The sequence below is a fragment of the Chlorocebus sabaeus genome, chromosome 6, assembly GCF_047675955.1.
Source record: "Chlorocebus sabaeus isolate Y175 chromosome 6, mChlSab1.0.hap1, whole genome shotgun sequence".
In the NCBI taxonomy this organism is placed as follows: domain Eukaryota; kingdom Metazoa; phylum Chordata; class Mammalia; order Primates; family Cercopithecidae; genus Chlorocebus; species Chlorocebus sabaeus.
This window is the reverse complement of record NC_132909.1, coordinates 57939734-57953211: the sequence shown is the minus strand read 5'-3', so window position 1 is coordinate 57953211 and position 13478 is coordinate 57939734.

Sequence of the window (13478 nt, the reverse complement as noted above, 5' to 3'; positions counted from 1 at the left end):
AGTAGAGATGGGGTTTCACCATGCTGCTCAGGCTGGTCTCCAACTCCTGACCTCAAGTGATCCTCCCACCTCATCCTCTCAAAGTGCTGGGATTACAGGCCTGAGCCACGACTCCCAACTGAAGTGTATGTAATTTTTTTTTTTTTTTTTTTTGAGACGGAGTCTTGCTCTGTCGCCCAGGCTGGAGTGCAGTGGCGTGATCTCGGTTCACTGCAAGCTCCGCCTCCTGGGTTCACACCATTCTCCTACTTCAGCCTCCTGAGTAGCTGGGACTACAGGCGTCCACCACCACGCCTGGCTAATTTTATTTTGTATTTTTTTTAAATAGAGATGGGATTTCACCATGTTAGCCAGGATGGTCTCGATCTCCTGACCTTGTGATCTGCCCCCCTCGGCCTCCCAAAATGCTGGGATTACAGGCGTGAGCCACCGCGCCCGGCGTGTTTTTTTTTTGTTTTTTTTTTTGAGACAGTCTCGCTCTGTTGCCCAGGCTGGCGTGCAGTGGCACGATCTCGGCTCACTGCAACCTCTGCCTTCCGGGTTCAAGCAATTCTCCTGCCTCAGCCTCCCGAGTAGCTGGGACTACAGGTGTGTGCCATCACACCCAGCTAATTTTCTGTATGTTTAGTACAGATGGGGTTTCACCGTGTTAGCCAGGATGGTCTCAATCTCCTAACCTCGTGATCCACCCGTCTCAGCCTCCCAAAGTGCTGGGAGTACAGGCCTGAGCCACCGGTCCCAACCGAGGTGTATGTAAGTTTTGAATTTATTTTTGCAGGCAGGCACTACTCAACATAGTACAATATGTGCTTGTTCCCATCTGCCTCCTGCTCTGGAATGTCAACTCCAGGAGGGCAGACTTCTGTCTGTTTTGAACACCACAGTATCCCCTGTACCTCAAATACTGTTTGGCACCACAGTAGGCATTCGATAAATGTTTTTTTTTTATTCCGCAAACAACTATGAAGCACCCACTGTGTTGTTCTCACACAGAAATGGAGTTTTTCATGCTCTGAGGACTTGGGGCAAAGAGAGAGAAGGACAAGGAGGAGCCATGGTGACTGCAACTTCCGTTTTTTTTCCTGCAGCCTCGGGTGCCAGCAATAATAACACAGGACCTCTAGGCAGAGGAAGAGAAGAGGCGCTGAGGGAGGCGGGGCTTCTGGAGGGGACACAGCCCCTGGGGATCAGGCCGGGGAGGCGGGAGTCCAGCTGGAGTCCCTGGAGTCCCCAGCAGAGAGGCTGGCTGGCTGCCCTGGCCTGCCCGCTTTTTCTGGGTTGGATGGGAAGGGCTGACACCACCAGAGGAAGGCAGGGTGGAGGTGGGGAGGGCGTCTGCACCTGGACCCAGGAGGAGGTGGGGGAAAGAAGTAGAGGCTGGGAGGGGGAGACACAGGAGGTGAGGAGAGAAAGAGAGAACCGAAGGGAGATAGAAAGAGACCCACACAGAGAAGCTGAACTGGGGTCAGACAGATAAAAGACAGAGAGACTCACACAGAGGGTGACAAAGATAGAAACACAGAGAGATGGACAGGGGCAGTCAGAGATAAAGGGAGACTCAGAGAGACAGAGGAGACCCACAGAGATACAGACTTAGAGAAATAGAGAGAGAGACAGAGACCTAGAGAGACAGAGAACAAGAGAAAAGAGATAGAGATCGAAAGAGATAGTCAGAGATAAAAGGAGACTCAAAAGACGAAGAACCAGAGAGAGAGAGGCAGAGAGAGAGAATTAGCCGTGCGTGGTGGCGGGTGCCTGTAGTATCAGCTACTCCGGGGGCTGAGGCAGGAGGATCCCTTGAACCCGGGAGGCAGAGGTTGCAGTGAGCTGAGATTGCACCACTGCCTTCCCGCCTGGGAGACAGAGGGGGACTCTGTCTCAAAAAAAAAGAAAAAAAAAAAAAGAGAGAGAGAGAGAGACAAAGAGACTTAGAGAGACAGAGAGGGAAAGAAAAACAGAGAAAAAGGTAGATTCAGGACAGGCGCGGTGGTCACACCTGTAATCCCAGCACTCTGGGAGGCTGAGGCGGGTGGATCACGAGGTCAGGATATGGAGACCATCCTGGCTAACACGGTGAAACCCTGTCTCTATTAAAAGTACAAAAAATTAGCCAGGCGTGCTGGCGGGCGCCTGTAGTCCCAGCTACTTGGGAGGCTGAGGCAGGAGAATGGCGTGAAACCCAGGAGGCGGGGCTTGCAGTGAGCCGAGATCACGCCACTGCACTCCAGCCTGGGCGACAGGGCAAGACTCTGTCTCAAAAAAAAAAAAAAAAAAAGGTAGATTCAAAGAGACAGAAAGAAAACAAGAAAAAAGAGACCAACAGAGATCAAAAGACGCAGTCAGAGATAAAAAGACTCAGAGAGACCTAAAGACAGAGAAAAACAGAGACAGAGATCTAGAAAGAGACTCAGGAAGAGATAGAGAGATAGAGACAGGCGGGAGGCCCCTAGCCCGTCCCCCTCCCCAGTTTTCCTCTCTGGGGCACCCCTGGGGTCTGGGGCTCCAACCCAGTCCCGGTCCCCACCCCTCCCCGCTGCTGGTACTTCAGATCCCCTCCATAAACTGCTGAGTGCCCCTGGTCCCTAACTCAGGGTCTTCCCAGCTCAGAGATCCGGGGCTCAGCCCTGAGACCTTCTGGGATTCAGGATCCGAATGCCCAGTGGAGCCAGAGTTTGATCCCAGAGGCAGGGACACCGTTAATCCTGGAAAGGGGGTGCCTCCTCCACCTGGGCCTGAGCTGAGAGTGGGGAAGCTGTCTATATGAAGCCCCCACTTCACGCTTCCCACAGGAGAGATTCACCCCATTTCACAGGGGAGGAAACTGAGGCTTGGAGAAAGATGGGATTGTGGAGAGGAGCACGTTTGTTCATCCAGAACACATCACTGAGATGGGCGCAGTGGCTCACGCCTGTAATCCCAGCACTTTGGGAGCCCAAGGCGGGCAAATCACCTGACGTCAGGAGTTCGAGACCAGCCTGACCAATATGGTGAAACCCCGTCTCTACTAAAAATACAAAAATTAGCTGGGAGTGGTGGCGTGGGCATGTAATCCCAGCTACTCAGGAGGCTGAGGCAGGAGAATCGCTTGAACCTGGGGGGTGGAGGTTGCAGTGAGCCCAGATCATGCCACTGCACTCCAGCCTGGGTGACAGAGTGAGACTCCGTCAAAAAAAAGAAAAGAAAATAGAAGAGAAAGAAAGAAAAAGAGAGAAGGAAGGAAGGAAGGAAGGAAGGAAGGAAGGAAGGAAGGAAGGAAGGAAGAAAGGAAGGAAGGGCCGGAAACGGTGGCTCACACCTGTAATCCCAGCACTTTGGGAGGCCAAGGTGGGCAGATCACAAGGTCAGGAGATCGAGACCATCCTGGCTAACATGGTGAAACCCCGTCTCTACTAAAAGTACAAAAAATTAGCCGGGCGTGGTGGCAGGCGCCTGTAGTCCCAGCTACTTGGGAGGCTGAGGCAGAAGAATGGCGTGAACCCGGGAGGTGGAGTTTGCGGTGAGCTGAGATCTCACCACTGCACTCCACCCTGGGAGACACAGCGAGACTCCATCTCAATAAATAAATAAATTAATTAAATAATAAAAAAAGAAAGAAGAAAAGAAAGAAAAGACAAGACAAGAAAAGAAAGAAGCCGGGTGTGGTGGCTCACACCTGTAATCCCAGCATTTTGGGAGGTTGACCTGGGTGGATCACCTGAGGTCAGGAGTTTGAAAACCAGCCTGACGAATATAGTGAAACCCCATCTCTACTAAAATTATAGAAATTAGCCGGGCATGGTGGCGGGCACCTGTAGTTCCAGCTACCCGGGAGGCTGAAGCAGGAAAATTGCTTGAACCCCAGAGGCAGAGGAGGTTGCAGTGAGCCGAGATCACACCACTGCATTCCAGCCTGGGTGACAGAGCAAGACTCTGCCTCAAAAACAAACAAACAAACAAAAACAAAAAAGAAAAGAAAAAAATGGGAGAGGGAAAGAAAGAAAGAATTCTAGGTATCATACATATAACTGACTCATAAATATTTCAAATTTTCAATTTGTATCCCTTTTTTTTTGAGACAGAGTCTTGCTCTGTTGCCTAGGCTGGAGTTCAATGACGTGATCTTGGCTCACTGCAACCTCCACCTCCTGGGTTCAAGCAATTCTCTTGCCTCAGCCTCCCACATAGCTGGGATTACAGGTGTGTGCTACCACTCCTGGCTAATTTTGTATTTTTAGTAGAGATGGGGTTTTACCATGTTGGTCAGGCTGGTCTTGAACTCCTGACCTCAAGTGATCCACCTGCCTAGGCCTCCCAAAGTCCTGGGATTACAGGCATGACCAATTTGTATCTTTAAAAGATAAGGAGGACTGGCGGGACATGGTGACTCACGCCTGTAATCCCAACACTTTGGGAGGCCGAGGCGGGTGAATCACGAGGTCAAGAGTTCAAGATCGGCCTGGCCATGATGGTGAAACCCTGTCTCTACTAAAAGTACAAAAATTACAGCACGCCTGTAATCCCAGCTACTTGGGAGGCTGAGGCAGGAGAATCGCTTGAACCTGAGGGGTGGAGGTTGCAGTGAGCCGAGATCATGCCACTTTACTCCAGCCTGGGTGACAGCAAGACTCTGTCTCAAAAAAGAAAAAAAAGCTTAAAATTAACAAAAAAAAATTTTTTTTTTTTTTTGAGACGGAGTCTTGGTCTGTCGCCCACGCTAGAGTGCAGTGGTGTGATCTCAGCTCCCTGCAAGCTCCGCCTCCCAGGTCCACACCATTCTCCTGCCTCAGCCTCCCAAGTAGCAAGTGCCACCATGCCTGACTAATTTTTTGTGCTTTTAGTAGAAATGGGGTGTCATCGTGTTAGCCAGGATGGTCTCGATCTCCTGACCTTGTGATTCACCTGCCTTCACTTCCCAAAGTGCTGGGATTACAGGTGTGAGCCACCGTGTCTGGCTAACAATAATTTTATAATATCAGCAAATATCTCGTCAGTATCAAATTTCTAATTATATCAAAAGTGTCTTTTTTTTTTTTTACAGTTTGGAGCATGATCCAAATATAGTTCACACATGTATTTGGTTGATATGTCTTAACGTCTCTTTTAGCCTACAGGTTCCTATCCATCTCTTTCTCTTCTTTTTTTCTTATAATTTATTTGCTGATGATCCATTATTTTATTTTAGGTGTATTCAAAATAACATACACATGGATTTTGTTTGTTCTTTGTTGTTTCTATGTATCCAACCCAACAGTCTATGTCTTTTAAGTGATCAGTTTAATTCATTTATATTTATTGTGTTTGCCAATGTATTTGGCTTTATTTTCATCACTTTCTTTGATTGTGTTTTATAGTTAACATGAGTTTTTTCTGCTACTCCCTTTCTACCTTCTCTTCAACCTCCTGCAGAATTTGTCAGATTTTCTTTGTTCTTTCCTTTTTTTTTTTTTTTTTTTTTTTTTGAGGCAGAGTTTCACTCTTTTTGTCCAGGCTAGAGTGCAATGGCGTGATCTTGGCTCAGTGCAACCTCTACCTCCTGGATTCAAGTGATTTTCCTGCCTCAGCCTCCTGAGTAGCTGGGATTACAGGCATGCACCACCAAACCCAGTCAATTTTATATTTTTCATGGAGATGGGGTTTCAGCATGTTGGCCAGGCTGGTCTCGAAATCCTGACCTCAGGTGATCCACCCACCTTGGCCTCCCAAAGTGCTGGGATTACAGGCATGCACCACCACTCCTGGCTAATTTGGTTTTTTGTTTTTTTGTTTTTTTGTTTTTTTTGAGATGGAGTCTGGCTCTGTCGCCCAGGCTGGAGTGCAGTGGCCAGATCTCAGCTCACTGCAAGCTCCGCCTCCCGGTTTTACACCATTCTCCTGGCTCAGCCTCCCGAGTAGCTGGGACTACAGGCGCCCGCCACCTCGCCTGGCTAGTTTTTTTTGTATTTTTTAGTAGAGACGGGGTTTCACTGTGTTAGCCAGGATGGTCTCGATCTCCTGACCTCGTGATCCGCCCGTCTCGGCCTCCCAAAGTGCTGGGATTACAGGCTTGAGCCACCGCGCCCGGCCTCGTTGTTTTTTTTTTTTTTTTTTTTTTTTTTTTTTGAGATAGAGTCTCGCTCTGTTACCTCCGCTGGAGTGCAGTGGCGGGATCTCGGCTCACTGCAAGCTCCGCCTCCTGGGTTCATGCCATTCTCCTGCCTCAGCCTCCGGCGTAGCTGGGACTACAGGCACCTGCCACCATGCCCAATTAATTTTTTTGTGTTTTTTAGTAGAGATGGGGTCTCACCGTGTTAGCTAGGATGGTCTCGATCTCCTGACCTCGTGGTCTGCCTGCCTTGGCCTCCCAAAGTGCTGAGATTACAGGTGTGAGCCACTGCGCCTGGCCTAATTTTGTACTTTTAGTAGAGTCAGGGTTTCACCATGTTGGTCAGGCTGGTCTCAAACTCCTGACATCAGGTGATCTGCCTGCCTCGGCCTCCCAAAATGCTGAGATTACAGGAGTGAGCCACCGTGCCCACCCCAAGTCCAGCTAATTTTATATTTTTAGTAGCGATAGGGTTTTACCATGTTGGCCAGGCTGGTCTCGAACTCCTGACCGCAGGTGATCTATCCGCCTCAGCCTCCCAAAGTGTTGGGATTACAGGCATGAGCCACCGAGCCTGGCCTTCTTTGTTCCTTTCTTATTTCCCCTCATGATTTGGAAATTATTCATTCCATTTCGGCCTTTGAGTAGTCACCCTTACACTCTTACCATGTATACTTAGCTAACTACAACTGGAAGTTAATCAACATCTCTTTGTTCCGATGAATGAGACAAGGACTTCAGATGTGTGCATACTGGAGCCTTCCTCCACTCTGCATGTCACTTTTATCCCACATTTGAGTTCTGCCTTGGCACACCTAAGGATGGAGATAAGGACAGCGGGTAGTGTGTGCCCCTGTGGGTCACCATTCTCCCGGACAAATGGCAGATGTGGAGATGGATTCTAGAGACCCTAACTCTCTGTGTGAGTTCAGGCAGGTTCTGCATTGGGCCTCAGTTTCCCCATTTGTAGGACAGCATTGAGTCTCTCTAGGGCTAATATCTGAAGACTGTGAGCTCCCACCTTCTCCCTTGTTCCCACCACTCAGGATGACCAGAGTGCAGGGGCCTCCGGTTACACTGCAGGTAATGAGGGGCCTCTGTCGCTAGGCCCACCGCAAAGTGCGCTTGCGGGAGAACGCGACAGCTAATGTCATTATTTACTTCACTGAGCTAAATAATCTAGGGAATTGCTCATCAGGGCCTGATAATTTGATTGGATTTCATGCACAATTAGGCCTTCAGAGCTGAGGCGTTAGTCGGCGAGTTCAGAGAAGACACCAGTCTCCCTGCCAGAGAGGCTCCAGGGTGAGGGGACAGTGACAAGGGTCCCCAGTCCCAGGAAAGGGTCAGATGTGCAGGCCAGAGGGAGGCCTGAATTGACCAAAGTCAGGGGATCCAGCCTCGGCAGGAGCTGGAGACCCACCCGTCATAGTCAACTTGACATTGCTTACTTACGAGTTGGTCGATATTAGGAGAATTATTAGTATTATTGTTATTTGAGATGGAGTTTTGCTCTTTTGCCCAAGCTGGAGTGCAGTGGCCCGATCTCGGCTTACTGCAACCTCCGCTTCCGGAATCAAGTGATTCTCCTGCCTCAGCCTCCCGAGTCGCTGGGATTACAGGCACCCGCCACCGCGCCCGGCCAGGAGAATTATATCATGGGAGGACCAAACCATAGTGAACACAGTTAGTGTTTGGTCTGTTTTGCTTGAGATGTTTCTTTTTCTTCTTACACGAAAGAATTCAAGATGACCCCTTTAAAATCTAAGTCAGGAGGCCGGGTGCGGTGGCTCAAGCCTGTAATCCCAGCACTTTGGGAGGCTGAGACGGGCGGATCACAAGGTCAGGAGATTGAGACCATCCTGGCTAACACGGTGAAACTCCGTCTCTACTAAAAAAAAATACAAAAAACTAGCCGGGCGAGGTGGCGGGCACCTGTAGTCCCAGCTACTAGGGAGGCTGAGGCAGGAGAATGGCGTAAACCCGGGAGGCGGAGCTTGCAGTGAACTGAGATCCGGCCACTGCACTCCAGCCTGGGCGACAGAGCGAGACTCTGTTTCAAAAAGAAGAAGAAAAAATCTAAGTCAGATCTGTCCTTCTTCCGCCTGCAGCCCTCTGTGGCTCCTACCTCCCTCTATGTCAAAGCTCAAGCCCTCCCAGAGGCCCACCAGGCCCTTCACAACCTTCCCCACCCACTTCCTGCCCTCCCCTCCTCCCTCTCTTTGCTTCATTCACTCTGCTTTAGCCAGATGGGCCTCGGCACTGTCCCTCCAACACCAATACGCCAGATGCGGTCCTGCCCCAGGGCCTTTGCATGGGACGCGCCCTCTGCCCGGTACAGCTGTGCCCCAGATCCCCTCCGAGTTGTCTCATTTTCCTGTTCTAGGTCTCAGCTTTTTTTTTTTGTTTTGAGACTAAGTCTTACTCTGTCACCCAGGCTAGAGTGCAGGGGCAGGATCTCAGCTCACTGCAAGCTCCGCCTCCCGGGTTCACGCCATTCTCCTGCCTCAGCCTCCCGAGTAGCTGGGACTACAGGCGCCCGCCACCTCGCCCGGCTAGATTTTTGTATTTTTTAGTAGAGACGGGGTTTCACCGGGTTAGCCAGGATGGTCTTGATCTCCTGACCTCGTGATCCGCCCGTCTCGGCCTCCCAAAGTGCTGGGATTACAGGCTTGAGCCACCGCGCCCGGCCTATTTATTTATTTTTTGAGACAGAGTCTCACTCTGTCCCCCAAGCTGGAGTACAATGACACAATCTTGACTCACTGCAACCTCCGCCTCCCGGGTTCAAGCGATTCTCTTGCCTCAGCCTCCCAGGTAGCTGGGATTACAGGTGCCCGCCACCATGCCCAGCTAATTTCTTGTATTTTTGGTGGAGAAGGGGTTTTGTCATGTTGGCCAGGCTGGTCTCGAACTCCTGACCTCAGGTGATCCACCTGTCTCGGCCTCCCAAAGTGCCGGGATTACAGGTGTGCGCCACCATACTTTGGTATTTCTAGTGGAGATGGGGCTTCATCATGTTGGCCAGGCTGATCTCAAACTCCCAACCTCAGGTGATCTGCCTGCCTCAGCCTCCCAAAGTGTTAGGATTACAGGCATGAGCCACTGTGTCCAGCCATCCCAAGCATTTTGGATAAGGGATTCTCAGCCTGTTTTATCCCAGGGATCAGTGTCTGCTGCCCCCACTCTCTTCCCCTCTGAGCTCCCTAGGATTGTCCCTCTGCCCCAGCTCTGACCCCTCAGTCAGCGTCCAGCTGTGTCCAGTTTTAATTCTCCACAGCCTGGTGGCTCCTCATGAACCAAACCAAGACGGAGGACTCTCTGGGCCCCAATGCCTGTATTTTGGGGTACATGACCCTGGAGGCCTTTCCTGCCTCATCTCTACCCTATCCCCTCCCCAGCACCCATTCCAGCATGAGCCACAGGACAATCTTGCCATGTCCAAGTGCACTGACTTTCTTTCTTTTTTTTTTTTTGAGACGGAGTCTCGCTCTGTCACCCAGGCTGGAGTGCAGTGGTGCCATCTCGGCTCACTGCAAGCTCCGCCTCCTGGGTTCACGCCATTCTCCTGCCTCTGCCTCCCGAGTAGCTGCGACTACAGGTGCCCGCCACCACACTGGGCTAATTTTAAAAATATTTTTAGGAGAGACGGGGTGTCACTGTGTTAGCCAGGATGGTTTCCATCTCCTGACCTTGTGATCTGCCCACCTTGGCCTCCCAAAGTGCTGGGATTACAGGCATGAGCCACCGCGCCCGGCCTGCACTGACTTTGTGTCACCCCAACCCGGTCTTTGCACCTGCTAGTCCCTCTACCAGAAATGCTTTTCCCCAAAGCCTTTTCTTCCTGGCAATCAATTGCCTTCAATAGCTTTGCTTCTAGCTCCCCTTCCTGAGCCCCTCTGGACACTGCCCACCCAGTTCTGGGTTCCTTCCACCCCAGCCTGACCATGAGGGGCTGTGGGGTGGACACTGGGAGACCCCGAGGCTCCAGCACTGGCCAGGACTGACCCGAATACCCAATGCTGCCTGCTAAAAGAACCCCCAAAAGTTACTCAGGCAATTATGATCCGAACAGCACTCGGTGTCTAGGGCTGGCCGCATGTGTCTCCCTCTCTCCCAGTTCTCCACGATGATCTCTCCATCTCTCCTTATCTCTGTGTGTATCTCTGGGTCTCTACACATCTCTGTGTCTACATCTCCCTCCCTCCCTCTCTCTCTCCCTCTCCCCCCTTTCTCCCTCCGTTTCTCTCTTTCTCCCTCTCTCTCTCCCTCCTCTTTCCTTCCCCCTCTCTTTCCCCGCTTTCTCATTCTCTCCTCCCCCTCCCCCGTCTCTTTCTCATTCTCTCTCCCCCACTCCCTGTCTCATTCTCTCTCTCCCCTTTCTTTCTCATTCTCTCTTTCCCCCTCTCTCCTTGCCCTTTCTCATTCTTTTCTCTCTCTCCCCAGCCCTCTCTTTCTCTATCTTCCCCGCACCCCCCACTTGGGTCTCTCTGTTTCTGTCTCTTTTTGTCTCTGCTCCTCCCCATGGGGCACCTGCTTCACCCACCACCTTCCTCCCCACCCCTCCCTCTCCTCCACTTTCTCCCTTTCCCACGCCTGTGGACCCGCGTTCCCCTCCGCACTGGCTGGGCACAGGGGGATGGTCTGGTCTTCCTCCCCTGCCCCTCCTGTCTCTGCCTCTCCTGTCTCTGCCTCTCCTCTGACTCCGCCTCTCCTCTGTCTCCGCCTCTCCTCTGACTCCGCCTCTCCTCTGTCTCCGCCTCTCCTCTGTCTCCGCCTCTCCTCTGACTCCGCCTCTCCTGTCTCTGCCTCTCCTCAGTCTCCGCCTCTCCTCTGTCTCCGCCTCTCCTCTGACTCCGCCTCTCCTCTGTCTCCGCCTCTCCTCTGACTCCGCCTCTCCTCTGACTCCCCCTCTCCTCTGTCTCCGCCTCTCCTCTGACTCCGCCTCTCCTCTGTCTCCGCCTCTCCTCTGACTCCGCCTCTCCTCTGTCTCCGCCTCTCCTCTGACTCCACCTCTCCTCTGTCTCCGCCTCTCCTCTGACTCCGCCTCTCCTCTGTCTCTGCCTCTCCTGTCTCTGCCTCTCGTCAGTCTCCGCCTCTCCTCTGTCTCCTCCTCTCCTCTGACTCCGCCTCTCCTCTCTCTGCCTCTCCTCAGTCTCCGCCTCTCCTCAGTCTCCGCCTCTCCTCTGTCTCCGCCTCTCCTCTGTCTCCGCCTCTCCTCTGTCTCCGCCTCTCCTGTCTCCGCCTCTCCTCTGTCTCCGCCTCTCCTCTGTCTCCGCCTCTCCTCTGTCTCCGCCTCTCCTCTGACTCCGCCTCTCCTCTGTCTCCGCCTCTCCTCTGACTCCGCCTCTCCTCTGACTCCGCCTCTCCTCTGTCTCTGCCTCTCCTCTGACGTTCTATTTCCGTCTCACAGGCTCTGGCTGCACATCTCCCGCAGGGCTGCCAGCCTCTGGGCTCCACACTCGCCTCTCTCCTGGAGCGCCCCCCTCTCCGCTACTTCCAGATCCCCCACCTGCTCCTGCCTCCCAGGTACTGAGGCAGAGGTGGGAGATGGAGTTTATGTATTTTTTTTGAGACAGGGTCTCACTCTGTCGTCCAGGCTGGAATGCCTCATAGTGGTGCAGTCGTAGCCCACTGCAGCCTCGAACTCCTGGGCTCAAGCAATCCTCCTGCCTCAGCCTCCTGAGTAAATGAGACTACAGGTGCCTGCTACTGCGCTCAGCTACTTTTTAATTATTTATTTATTTATTTATTTTTTGAGACGGAGTCTCGCTCTGTCGCCCAGGCTGGAGTGCAGTGGCGCGATCTCCGCTCACTGCAAGCTCCGCCGCCTCCCGGGTTCACATCATTCTCCTGCCTCAGCCTCCCTAGAAGCTGGGACTACAGGCACCCGCCAGCACACTCGGGTAATTTTTTTTTGTATTTTTAGTAGAGACGGGGTTTCACCTTGTTAGCCAGGATGGTCTCGATCTCCTGACCTCGTGATCCACCCGCCTCGGCCTCTCAAAGTGCTGGGATTACAGGCGTGAGCCACTGCGCCTGGCCGTAATTTTTAAATTTTCTGTAGAGATGGGATCTCATTACATAGCCCAGGCTGGTCTTGAACTCCTGGCCTCAAGTGGTCTCCCCACCTCAGCCTCCCAAAGCGTTGGGATTCAGGCGTGCACCAGGACACCTGGCCCAGGGAGATGGAATTCAAACTGATTTTTTTTTTTTTTTTTGAGACGGAGTCTCGCTCTGTCGCCCAGGCTGGAGTGCAGTGGCGCGATCTCAGCTCACTGCAAGCTCCGCCTCCCGGGTTCATGCCATTCTCCTGCCTCAGCCTCCCGAGTAGCTGGGACTACAGGCGCCCGCCACCTCGCCCGGCTAGTTTTTTTGTAGTTTTAGTAGAGACGGGGTTTCACTGTGTTAGCCAGGATGGTCTCGATCTTCTGACCTCGTGATCCGCCCGTCTCGGCCTCCCAAAGTGCTGGGATTACAGGCTTGAGCCACCGCGCCCGGCCTCAAACTGATTTTAAGCCTTCACCTTCTCCTTGGCTGGCTGGGAGGAAAAGAGAGGGAAGGGGCCTCCCTGAGGTCACACAGCACCTGGCCTGGGACCCCCTGCAGCTTTGAGTGGGGGTCCCCACAGGCTCTGGATTTGAGTTCCAGCGGCCCAACCCTTGCTGTGTGATTGGCGGCAGTCAACTGTGCATCTCGGAGCCTCAGCGTCCTCCTCTGTATAGCAACAATGGCTGTGCCGGCTCCCTGGGTGACGGTGAAGCCAGCCAACATAGGGAAGGTGCTTCTGACTTTAGAACACGGGAAATCGGAATCATGGGAACTACTGCAGACATCTATTCCCGTTCCCAGGAGGTGGCCGGGCGCCGTGGCTCACACCTGTAATCCCAGCACTTTGGGAAGCTGAGGCGGGCGGTAAAACCCCATCTCTACTAAAAATACAAAATTAGCTGGGCATGGTGGCGCATGCCTGTAATCCCAGCTACTCGGGGAGCTGAGGCAGGGGATTCACTTGAACCCGGGAGCTGAGATCGTGCCACTGCACTGCAGCCTGAGCAACAAAGTAAGACTCTGTCTCAAAAAAAAAAAAAAAAAAAAAAAATATATATATATATATATATATATATATATATATTTTCCCAGGAGGCAGAAGGGGAGGATGGGAGGTGGGGAGGGGTCAGCTTTGTGTGCAACCCCTCATCTAGAGAGCAGTTTTGTTCTGAGAGAGTGCCCAGGAGTGCACCGGCTTAGGGGTGAGGCGCCTGGGAAGAGCTTGTCTGTTTCACCAAGAAGTAAGTGTGAATGTGGGGAGATGGGGGTGGAGGAGAGCACTGGGGTTGCCTAGCAACAGAGATGAAGCTGACAGACAGGATCCAGACCACTGCTGTTCAGGGTCTGGGGGGGGGGTTCAAGAAGC